At 41.2% G+C, this 14,861-nt stretch overlaps 1 long non-coding RNA gene across 1 annotated transcript in view; it reads right to left on the reverse strand.

Annotated features, from left to right (window-relative positions):
- LOC106997295 (uncharacterized) overlaps positions 1-14,861 on the reverse strand; it is a 294,922-nt gene that overhangs the window by 60,119 nt on the left and 219,942 nt on the right. The window contains exon 8 of the long non-coding RNA XR_013414949.1: positions 14,131-14,257. This is a non-coding gene — a long non-coding RNA (uncharacterized LOC106997295). The remainder of the gene's footprint in view (positions 1-14,130; positions 14,258-14,861) is intronic.

Here is a 14,861-nt window from a genome sequence, read left to right on the forward strand (position 1 = left end):
CTATTTGATTTTAGATTTTGGATGTTCAAGATACCTAGAAATAATGACAGCAAACATTTATATACTAATTCCCACAAGTCAGGCCCCATTCTAAGTGACTTGTATATATTATTTTATTTAATCCACACAACTCTTTGAGGTAGGCTCTATTGTTAACTCCATTTTTGTTGTTGTTGTTGTTTGTTTGTTTGAGATGGAGTCTCGCTCTGTCGCCCAGGCTGCAGTGCAGTGGCGCGATTCCAGCTTACTACCAGCTCGGCTTCCTGGGTTCCCGCCATTCTCCTGCCTCAGCCTCCCAAGTAGCTGGGACTACAGGCACCCACCACCACTCCTGGCTAATTTTTTGTGTTTCTAGGGAAGACAGGGTTTCACAGTGTTAGCCAGGATGGTCTCAATCTCCTAACTTCGTGATCTGCCCACCTTGGCCTCCCAAAGTGCTGGGATTACAGGCGTGAGCCACCGCGCCCGGCCCTGTTACCTCCATTTTACAGATGAGAAATACGAAGCACATAGACGGCAAGTAATCTGTACTGATCACGTAAGTTGGCTGATGAAGACATGACTTGAACTCAGGCATCATGATTGTAGGGTCTGTTCTCTTTCCTACCCCCCTGTTCTATAGGTAAGTATGCAGATGAATGAGCACGGACTTAACAACTGTGCAGAAAAGGCCAAAGATATCACCAGGGGAACATCAGCATTTAAATGATATTTAAAGCCAAACGGCTAGATGAAATTATGTAGAGAGTGAATATAGGCGGAGGAGAGATTCCTGTGTTAAGCTCCCCAGTGTTTAGAGGCAGTAACATGGGGAAGATTCAGCAAACGAGCTAAGAAGGATGGCGGTGGAGGGAGGACACGAAGAGAACCAAGAGGATGTGGTGTCTCAGAGTTCATGTGTGAAAGTGTCTCCCCTAAAACCTCAACCTTCCAGAGAAGTCTAAGGGTGAGGACTTCACACAAGATGAGCAAGAACCAATTTCTTCTGGGGCGATGTTGAACCTGGAAATGAAAGCCAATCTTTCTTGGAAGACCTGGCTTGCAGAAATGTCAATCTTCGTTTCAAGCCATGGGAGAATGAGAAGCAAGACTTTAGGGAAAGAGAATAAAATAGATGTGCAGAAATAACAGAGTGAGAAAGTCTTCAGGGTGTCGCTAGGCCTAAATGCAGGCATCCCTGATTCCCAGACCTTGGATTGCAAGAGACTCCTTAATATCTTCCCATGCCCACTTTTGCTTCACATAGTTTGAATGTGGCTTCCATTACATACAGATACAAGATTTCAAATCCAACCTCTACAATGACTGGCCTTGTGAATAAGCAGAAGAGGCACTAACAATATGATGTGTAGGATTCTGGGAAGAGCACCTTCTTGAACAGACATCTTCCCTGGTCCGCCAGCTGTGGTTTATGAAATTCCACAATGAGGATGAAATGGAATCACCATTTACAGAGTACTTTCCAGATGTCTAACCCTAAGCTAGGTACTTTTAAAATATTATCTAATTTAGATAATCAACCCTTTGGACTAGAGAAAAAGCTGCTTCTTCGAGAGTCCTTGGAAGAAATGCCTCTTCTATATAAGTAGGTTCAAAATATTGTATATGTCTTTGCCCCACTGTAATACTGGAGCAATATTAATTATAAGTAGGCTGGGCATGGTGGTTTATGCCTGTAATCCCAGTGCTTTGGGGGAGCCAAAGCAGGAGGATCACTCAAAACCAGGAGTTCGAGATGAGCTTGGGCAGCAAAGCAAGACCCCATCTCTACCAAAAAAAATCATACAAATACAATATTTAGAAATGTCAAAAATATAATTGAATGAGAAGAAATCAGTGAGACAAGGAAATGTGAATTATCAAACTGGAGACTGAAACATTGGAAACAAGATTAGGGACAGAGGACAGAGGGCTAGGAGTAAAGTGAAAGCCACAAAGAAGACAATAGCAGGCAGAAGTAAATCAGGTGTAAAAAGAAAAGGCAAGAAAGCTGTAGGCAGCTGTTGAAAGAAACATGAGCAGACTAACAGAAACTGTCTGGAAAAGAGAAAGACTTGCTCATGGAAATGCCTATTAAGAGAATTAATTATTGCTCAATATGTCAGACAGGCATTCTCAACTGGATTATAAGGTTTGAAGAGATTACACAGAAAGGAACAAATGTCCTTAGTTATCACGAGTTCAAAAAAGAGGATCTGCCTGGATTCAGATTAGAAGCAAGAGCAGAAGAAGAATGTGACATGAAAAATAAATGTCTGTGAAAGCCAGTTCTCTATTCCATGGAAAGCTTTCTATTTCTAGCTGGTATAAATAACAGGATGTTATACTTGTAATTGAGCTACCAAAACACAGAGATATCTAATGCATATAATGTGTGTTTGTGTGTGTGTGTGTATATATATTTATATATTATATATAATTATATATTATATAATTATATATTATATATATTTATATATATTATTTTATATATTATTTATTATATATATAATATAATATAATATATAATCGTATATTATAATATATTTAATTATATGTAATATAATATATAATTATATATTATATTAATATATTATATGTAATATTATATATAATACATAACATATATTACATATAATAATGTTATATATAATTTATATTATAATATTAATATAATATATAGTATTATATAATATATATTTTATTCTATATAATACTATATATTATATATAATTATATAATATAATATATAATATATGTAATTATATTGTATTTATATATTATAATTATATATATAATTATATATGTATCTGATTTGGTAACTAAATTATGTACATTACACATGTAATATGTTCTACCAAGCATATTGTTAAGAAAGGATTATGGGAAGGATTTAAGGTCAAGGTGACAAGGTTGCCATTTGGTGTGAAGAAATTCTTAGCAGAGTTCATTGCAGTGGGAAGAATCAATGTACAACCTTTACAATAATACCACTTTTAGAAACAGGAAACCTACCCAATACTTTGAGTGTTTGTTCTACAATTTTTCCTTTCCCAGCATTCAGGGTCCTATCTGCTTACTATCTGTGATATCTGCTAACAACCTATGGAATGTTCATTCAATTTTTTGAAGCTCAAATCTGCCCTCCCACTTGTACTTTCCCATCTCAGTCTCATTAGAGTTCTCCCTCAAGCAATTCTCTAATCAGCGTGTGTGTATAGAAAGACTATTTCTGAATGAAAGAGATTGTAATGCTTTTAAAAATGGTAGGTTCAAATGCCACTTGAACGCTTTAAAATGTTGACCCTTATCACAGACACAAAAAGAATGCTAAACTTGGAAGGAATCTGGGTATCATCTGGTACGCAATGTTCATTTTGTTCACAAATAAACTAAGACCCAGATAGACCAGAGACTGGACCAAGGCCACACTGAACAGATCACACAACTGGAAAGAGATCAGAGGTGTTCCACTCCCAGCTCCAACTTCCTTTAAAATATACCTTCTTGGACTTTTTAAAAACTTATATAAACTCCTGACAGCATTTGAATCTAGACACGAATAGCTAAAATAAAGGGGACTACTAAAAAGGCAGCGAATTAAGTCAAGAATCTCAACCACACATACCATTTTTTCTCACAGAAACTATTAGCAATTCAATGAAAGTTGGAAGGGGAGGGAAAATTGTAAATAGAAAAGAATACTCTATAATTAAAGTTTTTTGTTCTAGTTATCTATGTACCACATGGATGATTACCATAAAGTTATCAAAACATTCCATTCATTATATGTTCACCAAAAATAACTCTGGAAAAAAAATAGAATCCTGGAGGGATTGGTTACAGGCAGAGGGTAATCACTTGAGGGTGTCCTGGTCCTTTTTCAGTGTAAGCATTGGCAGCAGAATACAAACACGTCTTCATCCAAAACCAATAAACAAAAAACCCATAAGGCTGGTTGGACAGGTAGGGCAGAATGGTGAATGTTCTATATTAAATTCAAAAACTGTTTTAAACCGAAAAGGAGGTTTCTTACAATATGAAAATGGAAGCACTGATTACATAGTGAAATGAAATAGAATTTTTTTTTTCTTTTTTTCTGAGACAAGATCTCACTCTGTCACCTAGGCTAGAGTGCAGTGGCACCATCTCGGCTCACTGCAACCTCCACCTCCTGCATTTCAGTGAATCTCCTGCCTCAGCCTCCTGAATAGCTGGGACTACAGGTGCCCACAACCACACCCAGCTAATTTTTGTTTTTGTTTTTGAGAAGAAGTCTTGCTCTTGTCCCCCAGGCTGGAGTGCAGTGGCGCAATCTCAGCTCACAGCAACCTCCGTCTCCTGCGTTTCAGGGATTCTCCTGCCTCAGCCTCCTGAGTAGCTGGGATTACAGGCATCCGCCACCAAGCTCAGCTAATTTTTATACTTTTAGTAGAGACGGGTTTTTGCTATGTTGACCAGGGTGGTCTCAAACTCCTGACCTCAAGTGGTCTGCCTGACTCGGCCTCCCAAAGTGCTGGGATTACAGGCATGAGCAACCACGCCTGGTCAAAATAGGTCTCACTCAAATCTCCCAAGGTTCAGGAAGGTGCTTGCCCTGTCCGGATCTAGCACCTCCTTCCTGTAGATGATGCAGTACTAGGGAAAAAGAAGACATCCACTGATTGCTGTGAGGTCCAGAAATTCAGGTGAGGTCTCTTTCATGGCAGGGAAGAGAATGTGTAAAGACAAGTTACTCCGTGTAGGAAGAAGGGTAAGATATGAAGCCTGCAGGCCTGTGGGAGAACAGAGAATCCAGCAAAAACCCAGCTAAGTCAGGTACCAACAGATACTGAGGACTGGGCCATTCCCAGACACAAATCAGATGAGCAGGCCAGTGGTAATTAGCATCCCTGCCCAGGGATCTGAGAAACCAGCAAGGCTCAGATAAGCAGCTTGATTCTGTCTTAAAGAACTTTGATGAGACAACCTAAGGCCTTCACTTAACCTGGACTGCCAGGGAATATGAGTCATTTGTTTCAACCCTAAGCCATTTTAATACAGTGACAGATGAAACTAAAGAAAATGTGCTGCCTGCCCAGAGAAGCAGAAACAATAGGCCTGCTCGCTTTTCAGGGTATTAACCTTGAGGGGAGAAAACTGGCTTTGAGGACAGAGGAAGGAAGCAACAGCCTCCCAGGCATTAAAAAGATTAAGGGAAATAGTACTGGACTGGAGCAGAGAGGAAATTATTTGCCTGTCTCGGAGAGGACATGTCTGTTGTTATTGCCCCTATAAACTATCTTCACCCTCAGCCCTAAACCGGGCAGGGCTGATAGGATTTGTTGAGGTCATATATCAAGTTAGTCTTGCTGAGAAAACTCCAGGGGGAGGCCTGGGGCCAAGGAGTGCCCTGAAATTTATCTAAGTGACAGGATACTCAAAGCAGCAAATAGAGCGCTTGCTTGCCCCTATGGACATCACAGCCAAAACTATGCTAATTAGAGGAAGGTCTCTACCTTAGTTCCAGGGAAGAATAAAGGATCCCCAGGGTTAACCAATGACCACCTAGAATCCTTATAAACCAGGTTTGAACTTAGGTGAAAATGAAAGAAAAGGTCTTGTCATTAATATAATCAGAAGTTCAGAGATTTCCAGCAATGTCAGGAGAAAACATGAGAGCTGTAAGGTTGCACACCTGCCCTATTCATCGGATTGCAAAGATCAAGATTATACAAGTATTACAAAAGCAAGGAAGCTGTCTACTTAGCTATAAGGGGAGAAGATGTGGAAAGACATTCAGCCGCTGGGCAAATGCTGAGGATGTCTGAGGGTCCTTCAGGAGCCCCTCTCCAGCCTGTGCAGCCACCCATTTATCACCCTAAGGGCGCAGAGACATGAATAATGCCGAGCAAAGTCACAGACACACTCACCCACTCTCTGTGTAACACAGTCGGCTTTAACACATCACAGCCAAACACATTCTACTTGCTTAAACAATAGCTCTTTGGGGTTCATAGCATGCTCATCGTCTTCACATGAACCAAAAACAGCCCTTTGTCCTCCCCACTGCCCACCAATTATTTCAGTCTCCAGTTGTGTTTCCCAGGAAACAGACTCTAAAGCAGAATGTGGCATCCAGACACTCTACTGAGAAGAGCCCTTGCGTTCAACACCTAAGGGAGGGAGAAAAAGGGAGCAGGATTTAGCAGGAAAATGCTGAGTCATGATGCTGACTCAACGACAGCTTCAACCAACTCCAGGGCCAGCTCCAAAGTCCTGCCCCTTCAGGGTCGTCCTGAGTTGGGCCAGGATGGCCAAGATTTTATACCTTCACTGAGCAGTCCCTGGATCTGGACCACTCCAGAAATGAGTGCACCTTTGGGCAAGGCGGCTCACTGTAGCTCAGGCAGTCCCTGAGGAGCTGATGGCTGAAGGCTGATGCCAATAGTACTCCCAACAGCCGGGCAACAGTTCTTTCCTTAAAGCGGGATATGGACCACACAGCACAGCGTCTGCCAAATGTTCTACATGCATTTTCTAAATATTCACTAAACTTCAGAAAAACATAGGTGGAATTGAAGTTTGAACCTCCCAACCTTTTTCAATGCAGAAACCATAACACGAAAAGAAACATTTCTAAGTGTGAAAAATGCTTTGATACCTAGCACCCTGAAGAATTAAAGTAACAACAGCCTCTAGTATTGCAATGCTGGAACAAAGATAGAAAAGTTCCTCTGTTTTAAAACAGCCTCTCCTCTCTGTCTCCTTGTGAGAAAGGTTTATGAGTTTCAATCGGTCAGTGACTCCTTGTTGAGGGCCTGCTATGTGCTCAGCATTCCACTAGATTCAGCTAGGCAGGATGCCAGAGAAATACATAACGCGGTCTCTAACTGAGGATGGTACGGTCTAGATGGGAAGGAGAATAAAACACCCAAGAGGATAGGAGAGCATCTTTTTGCTCAATTGCATGCTCCTGGGAGCTTTAGGTATCATGCTCTAGCAAAAAGAGCACAGGAAACTCAGCTCAGACCCTGGCTTCTTAATTACTGTATGAAGCTGGTCACTTTATTGATGTGAGGTTGTTCAAGACATCTATGTCTCTGAGATCAGTTTCCTCATCTTTAAAATGGATCTACTATGCCTAGCTTACAGATATGAAAATGAAACGAGCCGGGCGCGGTGGCTCAAGCCTGTAATCCCAGCACTTTGGGAGGCTGAGACGGGCGGATCACAAGGTCAGGAGATCGAGACCATCCTGGCTAACACGGTGAAACCCCGTCTCTACTAAAAAATACAAAAAGCTAGCCGGGCGAGGTGGCGGGCGCCTGTAGTCCCAGCTACTCGGGAGGCTGAGGCAGGAGAATGGCGTGAACCCGGGAGGCGGAGCTTTCAGTGAGCTGAGATCCGGCCACTGCACTCCAGCCCGGGTGACAGAGCGAGACTCCGTCTCAAAAAAAAAAAAAAAAAGAAAATGAAACGAGGCAAGGGTTGTAAACATACGTTGTACATCTTAAGAAACAATGAACATGCTTGCTGCTCTCTTCATACCCAACTCTCAGTGTGTCAGAGAAGAGACAGAAAAACTGATGAGAGTTGGAGAAGTCAGAGATTTAAGGGTAGGGGTCTTTCGGCAAGGCCTTGAGGTCTTGAGCCTTTCAGCAAGGCCTGCAAGCTGGCAACGTTCTGCCTACCCAACATGCTCATAGTCCCTGTGGCCTGTCCTGCACAATGTTAAATTTGTGTTTACTTTGAATTCCTTCAGGAGGGGCGCATCATGCCTAATGTCTGTCTGCACAGCCCAGTGAGCAGAGAGCAGCAGGAACGGAGCTTGGGGTGAAAGACTTTATATTCTTGAATCTGCTGCAGCCCAGGAGAGACACACAGCAGAGGAACTACAGGTTGTCTCAAGGAAGTCACGAGGAGCTTCCTATAAGGATATGCATCTGTATAGGAGGGTTTAAGCAAGCTGGAAACAAGCCTGGATTGGAGGCCGTCAAAAGGCGAGGTTTCTTTTTGTGATGGATTAGCTTACTAATTTTTATCTAGGAGGCAGGCAGGAAGGTGAAATTTAGGTTTGAGGTGTCACGGGCAAAGGAGCAGACAGAAGGAGGGATCTTTAGCCTTTTTCCTGTTAGCAGTGTGGCCTTATCTCTGTCTTGTCCCAAGCCTGGTCACCGTGTAGCCCTGTCTCAACAGGGTGTCTACTCTGTGAGCATGTTTATGATCCATTGAGAAGATCACGGGCCATTTTGATGTCTGATGTCTCAGCAAATGCATACATCTGCAAACTTCCTGGCTGCATTAGCTGTCTGAGTTTGCTAGCCTACCTTCATTGAGGTGGGATAATTTGTGAGTTAAGAGGTATAGGTTGAGAGAGGCCTAATTCTGACAGGGAAAGATGATACAGAGTGGAGTCTTAATGGATGAGTAAGAATGTAGCAAGCATTCTCTACAACAGAGATCATCAAAGTACGGCACCAGACAAGCATCATCTGCATCACCTGTGGACTCCTTAGAAATGCAGATTCTCCGTCTTCATCCCTCACCTACTAAGTCAGAAACCCTGGGGATAATGCCCAGCCATCTGTGGTTTACAAGACTTCCCAGTGATGCTGATCAGGCTAGAGTGAGAACCGCAGCCTTGAAGTAGGTGAGAAGGCTCACAAGTGCAGCTATGAGCAGCTCAGTGCAGCTAATAAATACTAGTGTGATTAGGAAAGGCTTTAAGGGAGAAAAGGGTGTTGAATTAGGCCTTTCAAGAGGTGGAAAAGTAGGTAGGTGTGAGGAGGAGGAGGAGGAGAGGCCACCATAGATACAAAAACAGCATGAGCAGATGCTCTTGCCTCTGACTTAATTCTTAGCTTGGGACTTGAAGTCCAAAGATTGCAGTGCACTGAGGTTAGAATGACAAAAATATATAAGATAAGACCAAGGGTGCATTATTCTGGATTTTCAACTAAAATGAAGACTTAATGAGGAACTTTCCCAACATTAGTCTGAAGTAGTGAAAAATGCTTCAAGCAGTCCATCCGGAAGTTAGAAGTTATCAGTCAGATAATTATAGTAATTGAAAGAGATATTTTAGAGCCAAATTAAAGAGGATGTAAAAGTTACATTAATTGTCTAGAAGGCAGCCTTTGTATTGAATATGATAACACAACCTCAGCTATAAGCTTTTAGTGAAATTAAATCTCATCACGCCTAGCCAAACTTGTGACTTTCCCATATGAAGGAGTGGAACCCAACTTCCGGAAAAAATTGCTGCAACACCCACTTGCCAAGGTCTTACAAGAGGGGGACGTGACATGGAGGCTAAAAGGAACAAAACCATGATCCTAGTGAAGAAAAGACAATCTCCTTGATTTTGGACTTAATGAAATTACATGTTAACCAATTGAATCATTTCAAATCCAAGATGAGGATGTTTCAACTAGTCTTTTCATTTATCCTGGGTTGGTTTGGTTTTGTTTTTCAGAATTGATTGAGTTGCTTTTACCTTTCCTTGCCACAGGAATGCACCTGACCAATTATTCATCTTGTCTACTCCTTTGACGTGGATGAGTTTGTGTTCTGTAAACATCTTCCCAGATTGTTTTCTGGACCTTGGAATTCTGTTGAGAGTGCATGACTGATTTGCATGCTTCTGTATCCTCCCTGGCTCCATACCTCATGCAGATGTTGCCATTTATGCTTTAGCTTTTTCAGCTCCCTTTATAGCATGAAGTAGTTTCTTCATGTTCCTCTAATTGCACCCTGAGAAATTATCTATCCACATACTCACTGGCAAAAAGCAATAGCAGATGGCTTTAAAATGGAAATAGGAGTTCTTCTGGAACCTTAAAGGGAAAGATGGTGTGCAGGGAGTGGATTAATGTGCATTTCACAGTTTTAGTTCCCATTAAGAAAACTTGACTCCATCAAATCAGATACTGACTTGACAAAACTATTCATTCTGTGATGGTTGACTTGCCCTTCTTCAACAGTGACATAAGCGTCTGACTTCAGGGAAATAGAGCATTTTCTTTCCTCGCTGATGAGAAAACTATTCAAATGCATGGCCATAATATTTATTTAATTAGATTTCTGAAATCTTTCTATGGAGAAGTAAATGCAAGCCCTCCCTCTTTCCTCTTTAGACCTATAATAAAAGAAAGCTGACTTGCAGTAGTAAAATATTTTAATGTGATTTCAGTCTTCCAAAAACTGAAATTTGGAAAACACAAATTTAAGAGAAGCCTCCTATAAACTATACTGTTATTTTAATCAGCTCTTCTATTCACTTTTCTTTTTTTATTTGCCAGCTTTCCTTTTAATTGTATCATAATAACTGTCTAGACTCTGTTCTCAACTGTGATGGATTGTAGGAGACTTTGTATAAATGATGCTAGAAAAAAATAAATTAACGGTACTGTCCATTACAGTACTGTGCATTAAAGCTAGGATCAGAAAAAGCACTGACTACTTACATACCAGCTAAGATGACCTACTGTCCATTTTCTTAAAGGTTAGCGCTTGTTTGAAGGCTTATATCTACCTTCCTATCAAAATGCAAGTATATAACTAAAGTGCTTCTGCACAGCCAAGGAAACTATCGTCAGAGTCAACAGACAACCTACAGAATGGGAGAAAACTTTTAATCTATCCATCTGACAAAAGCCTAATATCCACAGTCTACATGGAACTTAAACAAATTTCCAAGAAAAAAAAAACCATTAAAAATTGGGCAAAGGACAGGAACAGACACTTCTCAAAAGAAGACATTCATACAGCCAACAAACATATGAGAAAAAGCTCAATATTACTGATCATTAGAAAAGTGTAAATCAAAATCACAATGAGATACCATCTCATGCCAGTCAGAATGACAATTATTGAAATGTCAAAAAAAAAAAAAGATGCTGCTGATGTTGCAGAGAAAAAGAAATGCCTTTACATTGTTGATGGCAATATAAATGAGTTCAACCATTGTGGAAGACAGTGTAACAATTCCTCAAAGACCTAGAGGAAGAGATACCATTTGACCCAGCAATCCCTTTCCAAGGTACATACCCAAAGGAATATAAGTCATTCTATTATAAAGATACATGCACTCATATGTTCACTGCAGCACTATTCACAATAGCAAAAACATGAAATCAACCCAAATGCCCATCACTGACAGGTTGGTTAAAGAAAATATGGTACATATACACCATGGAATACTATGCAGCCATAAAAAAGAATGAGATCATGTCCTTTGCAGGGACATGGATGGAGTTGGAAGCCATTACCCTCAGCAAACTAACACAGGAACAAAAACCAAACACTGCATATTCTCCCTTATAAGTGTGAGCTGAACGATGAAAACGCATGGATACATAGAGGGAAACAACACACACTGGGGCCTGTGAGGGGGAACAAGGGAAGGTAGAACATCAGGAAGAATAGCTAATGGTTGCTGGGCTTAATACCTAGGTCATGGGTTGATCTGTGCAGCAAACCACCATAGCATACATTCATCTATGTAACAAATCTGCACATCCCGCACGTGTACTCTAGAACTTAAAATAAAGGTTGAAGAAAAAATGCAATTATAAAAAGTAATGACTTACAACAATAAGTATGTTTCTGTGTTCCTATTTAACATATTGTTTTATACTAGATGCAAAAGCTTCATGATAATCTTCATTTAGTGTTAAGTTACAGCTATGATTATAATTGTATCTGGGACTGGTCTTATGAGTTTTGAACCTTGGCAGTTTCTGGAATCACAGAAGTTCTGACTTCTTCTGTGATTCCAGGAACTGCCAAGATTCAAAGTCACAGTTATTTAGGATTTACTTAAAGCAACAACAACAATAACAATGAAAACATATTATATCAGAAGCAACTCTTCTGGGCTGATATTTAGTCAGTAGGTACTGGTATAGTCATAATGAAATACTTTCCAGCAGGTTAATCAGCTTATGCCCTGAGCCTCCCCAAACCCAGTGCCCTTCCACTCTACCTGGGCTGTCTCAGTACCTCCTCCAGTGACTCTATCTCTTAATGACTTGGCAATGAAAGAACGGTTAATACTTGGCTCATTAAGGAAGCTCTAACCATAGAATGGTCTGACTGGCTACTACTGATTGATTAGTATATATGTCATAAACATTTTAACGTCCTTCTGATTACATCTTATCAGTTACCATCTCAGTTAACATCTTAGTAGCAATATATTGGTTCCTTCTCCCATTGCTATAAAGAACTACCCGAGACTGGGTAATTTATGAACAAAAGAGGTTTAACTGGCTCACAGTTCTGCATTTTACACAGAAAACATGACTGAGAAGTCCTTAAGAAACTTTCAATCATGGTGGAAGGTGAAGAGGAAGGAGTTACATCTTACATGGCTGGAGCAGGAGGAAGTGGGGTCGGGGAGGTGCTACACACTTTTAAACAACCAGATCTCATGAGAACTCACTCACTATCACGAGAACAGCAAGGGAGAAGTCCACCCCCATGATCCAATCACCTCTCACCAGACCCCTCCTCCAACACTGGGGATTGCAATTCAGCATGAGATTTGGGCAGGGACACAAATCCAAACCATATCAATCAGTACCCTTGTGATAGTAAAGCCAGGTAGGACTGGGTCTCAGAACAACCCCTGGATGAGTGGAAAGGGATAAAAAGGAGGAAGAGTAAGCCATGAGGAGGGGGAAAAATATGATGGATGGTAGGGGGCTATTAATTGGAGGCTTCAGAAGACTGTTGTAATGCAAGACCTCTACTTCACAATTTCCTTTCAGGTCAACCTTATGAATGCCAATTACCTAATTGCTGTATTGGATTTTTCTCTGAGACAAGCTGATTTACTGTGTTCTGCAATATGGTCAGACATATTCAGCCTCTGAAGTTAAAAGCTGGTGATATTCAAGGGTGAGAAGGGTTCTGCCTACAAACATACATATATCTAGTAGATGCTTTGCCCCACCCAGATCTCCTTTGGTGTGCATCTGGGCACCCATCTCCAAGCTGTCCTAAGTGTGGGTTTTCGGTGGCTCATGGATGCACCGTCTTCTGGATAATTGGCCTTGGCCACGGAGAGCCCCTTTTCCTGGACATAGCTGAGACCTAAGCTTCCATCATCATTGGAATAGCTGCAGCTAAGGACTGATGATGCGGCCAGCCTCTTTGCAGGTTAATTTTGTGCACCACTCACACTCCAGAGTTACCAACGGCATCAGGCTGAAGTCACAGCTCAGCTATAACCACACCTTTGCTTAGTTTCTTCTCCTGTGTCATCCTGCTTGTGTCATGTCCTTAGAGATGTATTTAAAAATCTATGCATCAGGCTGCACTTTTAGGGAACCCAATGCATTTTTTCAAAACACAGAAATTGAAAACACTTTTCTTTCTAAATATATATGGCAAAAAAATTGTATTAATATAGTTTGGATATATGTCCCCTCTAGATCTCATGCTGAATTGTAATCCCCAATGTTGGAGGTGGGGCCTAGTGGGAGGTGACTGGATCATGGAGGCAGATTTCTCATGAATGGCTTAGCACTATCTCCTTGATGCTGTCCTCGCCATAGTGAATAAGTTCTCACGAGATCTGGTCATTTAAAAGCCTGTGGCACCTCCCTCCACCACACTCTTTCTTGCTCCTGCTTTTGCTATGTGTTGTGCAAGCTCCCATTTTGCCTCCCATCATGAGTAAAAGCTCCCTGAGGTCTCTCGAGAAGCCAAGCAGATGCCGGCATCATGCCTCCTGTACAACCTGCAGAACCCTAAGACAATTAAACTTCCTTTCTTTATAAATTACCCAGACTCAGCTATTTTAAAGAGATTGCAAGCAAACCTCTACTCCACAATTCCCTTTTAGGTCAATTGTATCAATGCCAATTACCTAATTCTAGGATTTTCTCTGAGACAAGACGATTTACTGTGTTCTGCAATGCGATCAGACATCTGAAGTTAAAACCTGGGATATCCATGTGTGGGATATTCATAAGTACTGTTCTAGCAATGCAAGAGCAGCCTAATACACATATGGACAATATTCAGACCTCTTACCAAACAAATTCGAGAGACATCACTACTGTGTAGCTTTGATTTTCTACAAATTATGCTAACTAGGAATCTAAAATAAATTGAATGCTGTGGCTCCATTGGCGCAATCGGTTAGCAGGCGGTACTTACAAAATGAATTGAAGCTCTGCATTTCTTTTCTGTCACAATACCTTTTGTGAGGGAGGAGGCATGGAATTTCATGGTTGAAATTTATTCTTTCCATTATGCTTTCCCTACCTCTGAAAGAGGTATTATCCTGCACAAATAAAGATTGGAAGGAAACTGTCAATACTTTGAAGACCACCAATTAACCACCTCAGCTAATAAACAGAGAAGGCACCTGGGTATTTGGGGTTTGCCCCCACCCCCACCAGATTCACTTTCCAACCTTCACTACCCTCCTTTGAAATCCAAGATTTTAACTTCTAGGGCCTGCACCAACAAGCTTCCTTGCCCTCCAGCTTTCAGTTTGGCCAATGGAAGACACTGGCCAGGGAATTAAAAGTTTAGTGCAGAATGACGTAAGCACTTTTATTCCAACAGCAACCTTCCTGGCAAGTCATCACAAGCCAGCTCTGGCCTCCTATCCAAGGACACTCTTCTTACTGGGTGGCCCTCTTCATGCAGCCACTCTACGTTCCAGTCACTAACTGCTTCCTCCCCCTGCCCCTCAGCACTCCAGCTTTTTCTGACTCCAAAGCACTGCACTATTCTTTGATATAATACTGCACTTAACCCCACCCACATGATTCTAAACAATTCCTTTGTTGAACTCTCTTCTCTGATCCTTTTTGAGCATTTTGTTTTCTGCTTGATCACTGGGGAAAACAATACAACATCTTAAGTTGGCTAACATCAGA

Source organism: Macaca mulatta, chromosome 3, assembly GCF_049350105.2.
Source record: "Macaca mulatta isolate MMU2019108-1 chromosome 3, T2T-MMU8v2.0, whole genome shotgun sequence".
Taxonomy (NCBI): domain Eukaryota; kingdom Metazoa; phylum Chordata; class Mammalia; order Primates; family Cercopithecidae; genus Macaca; species Macaca mulatta.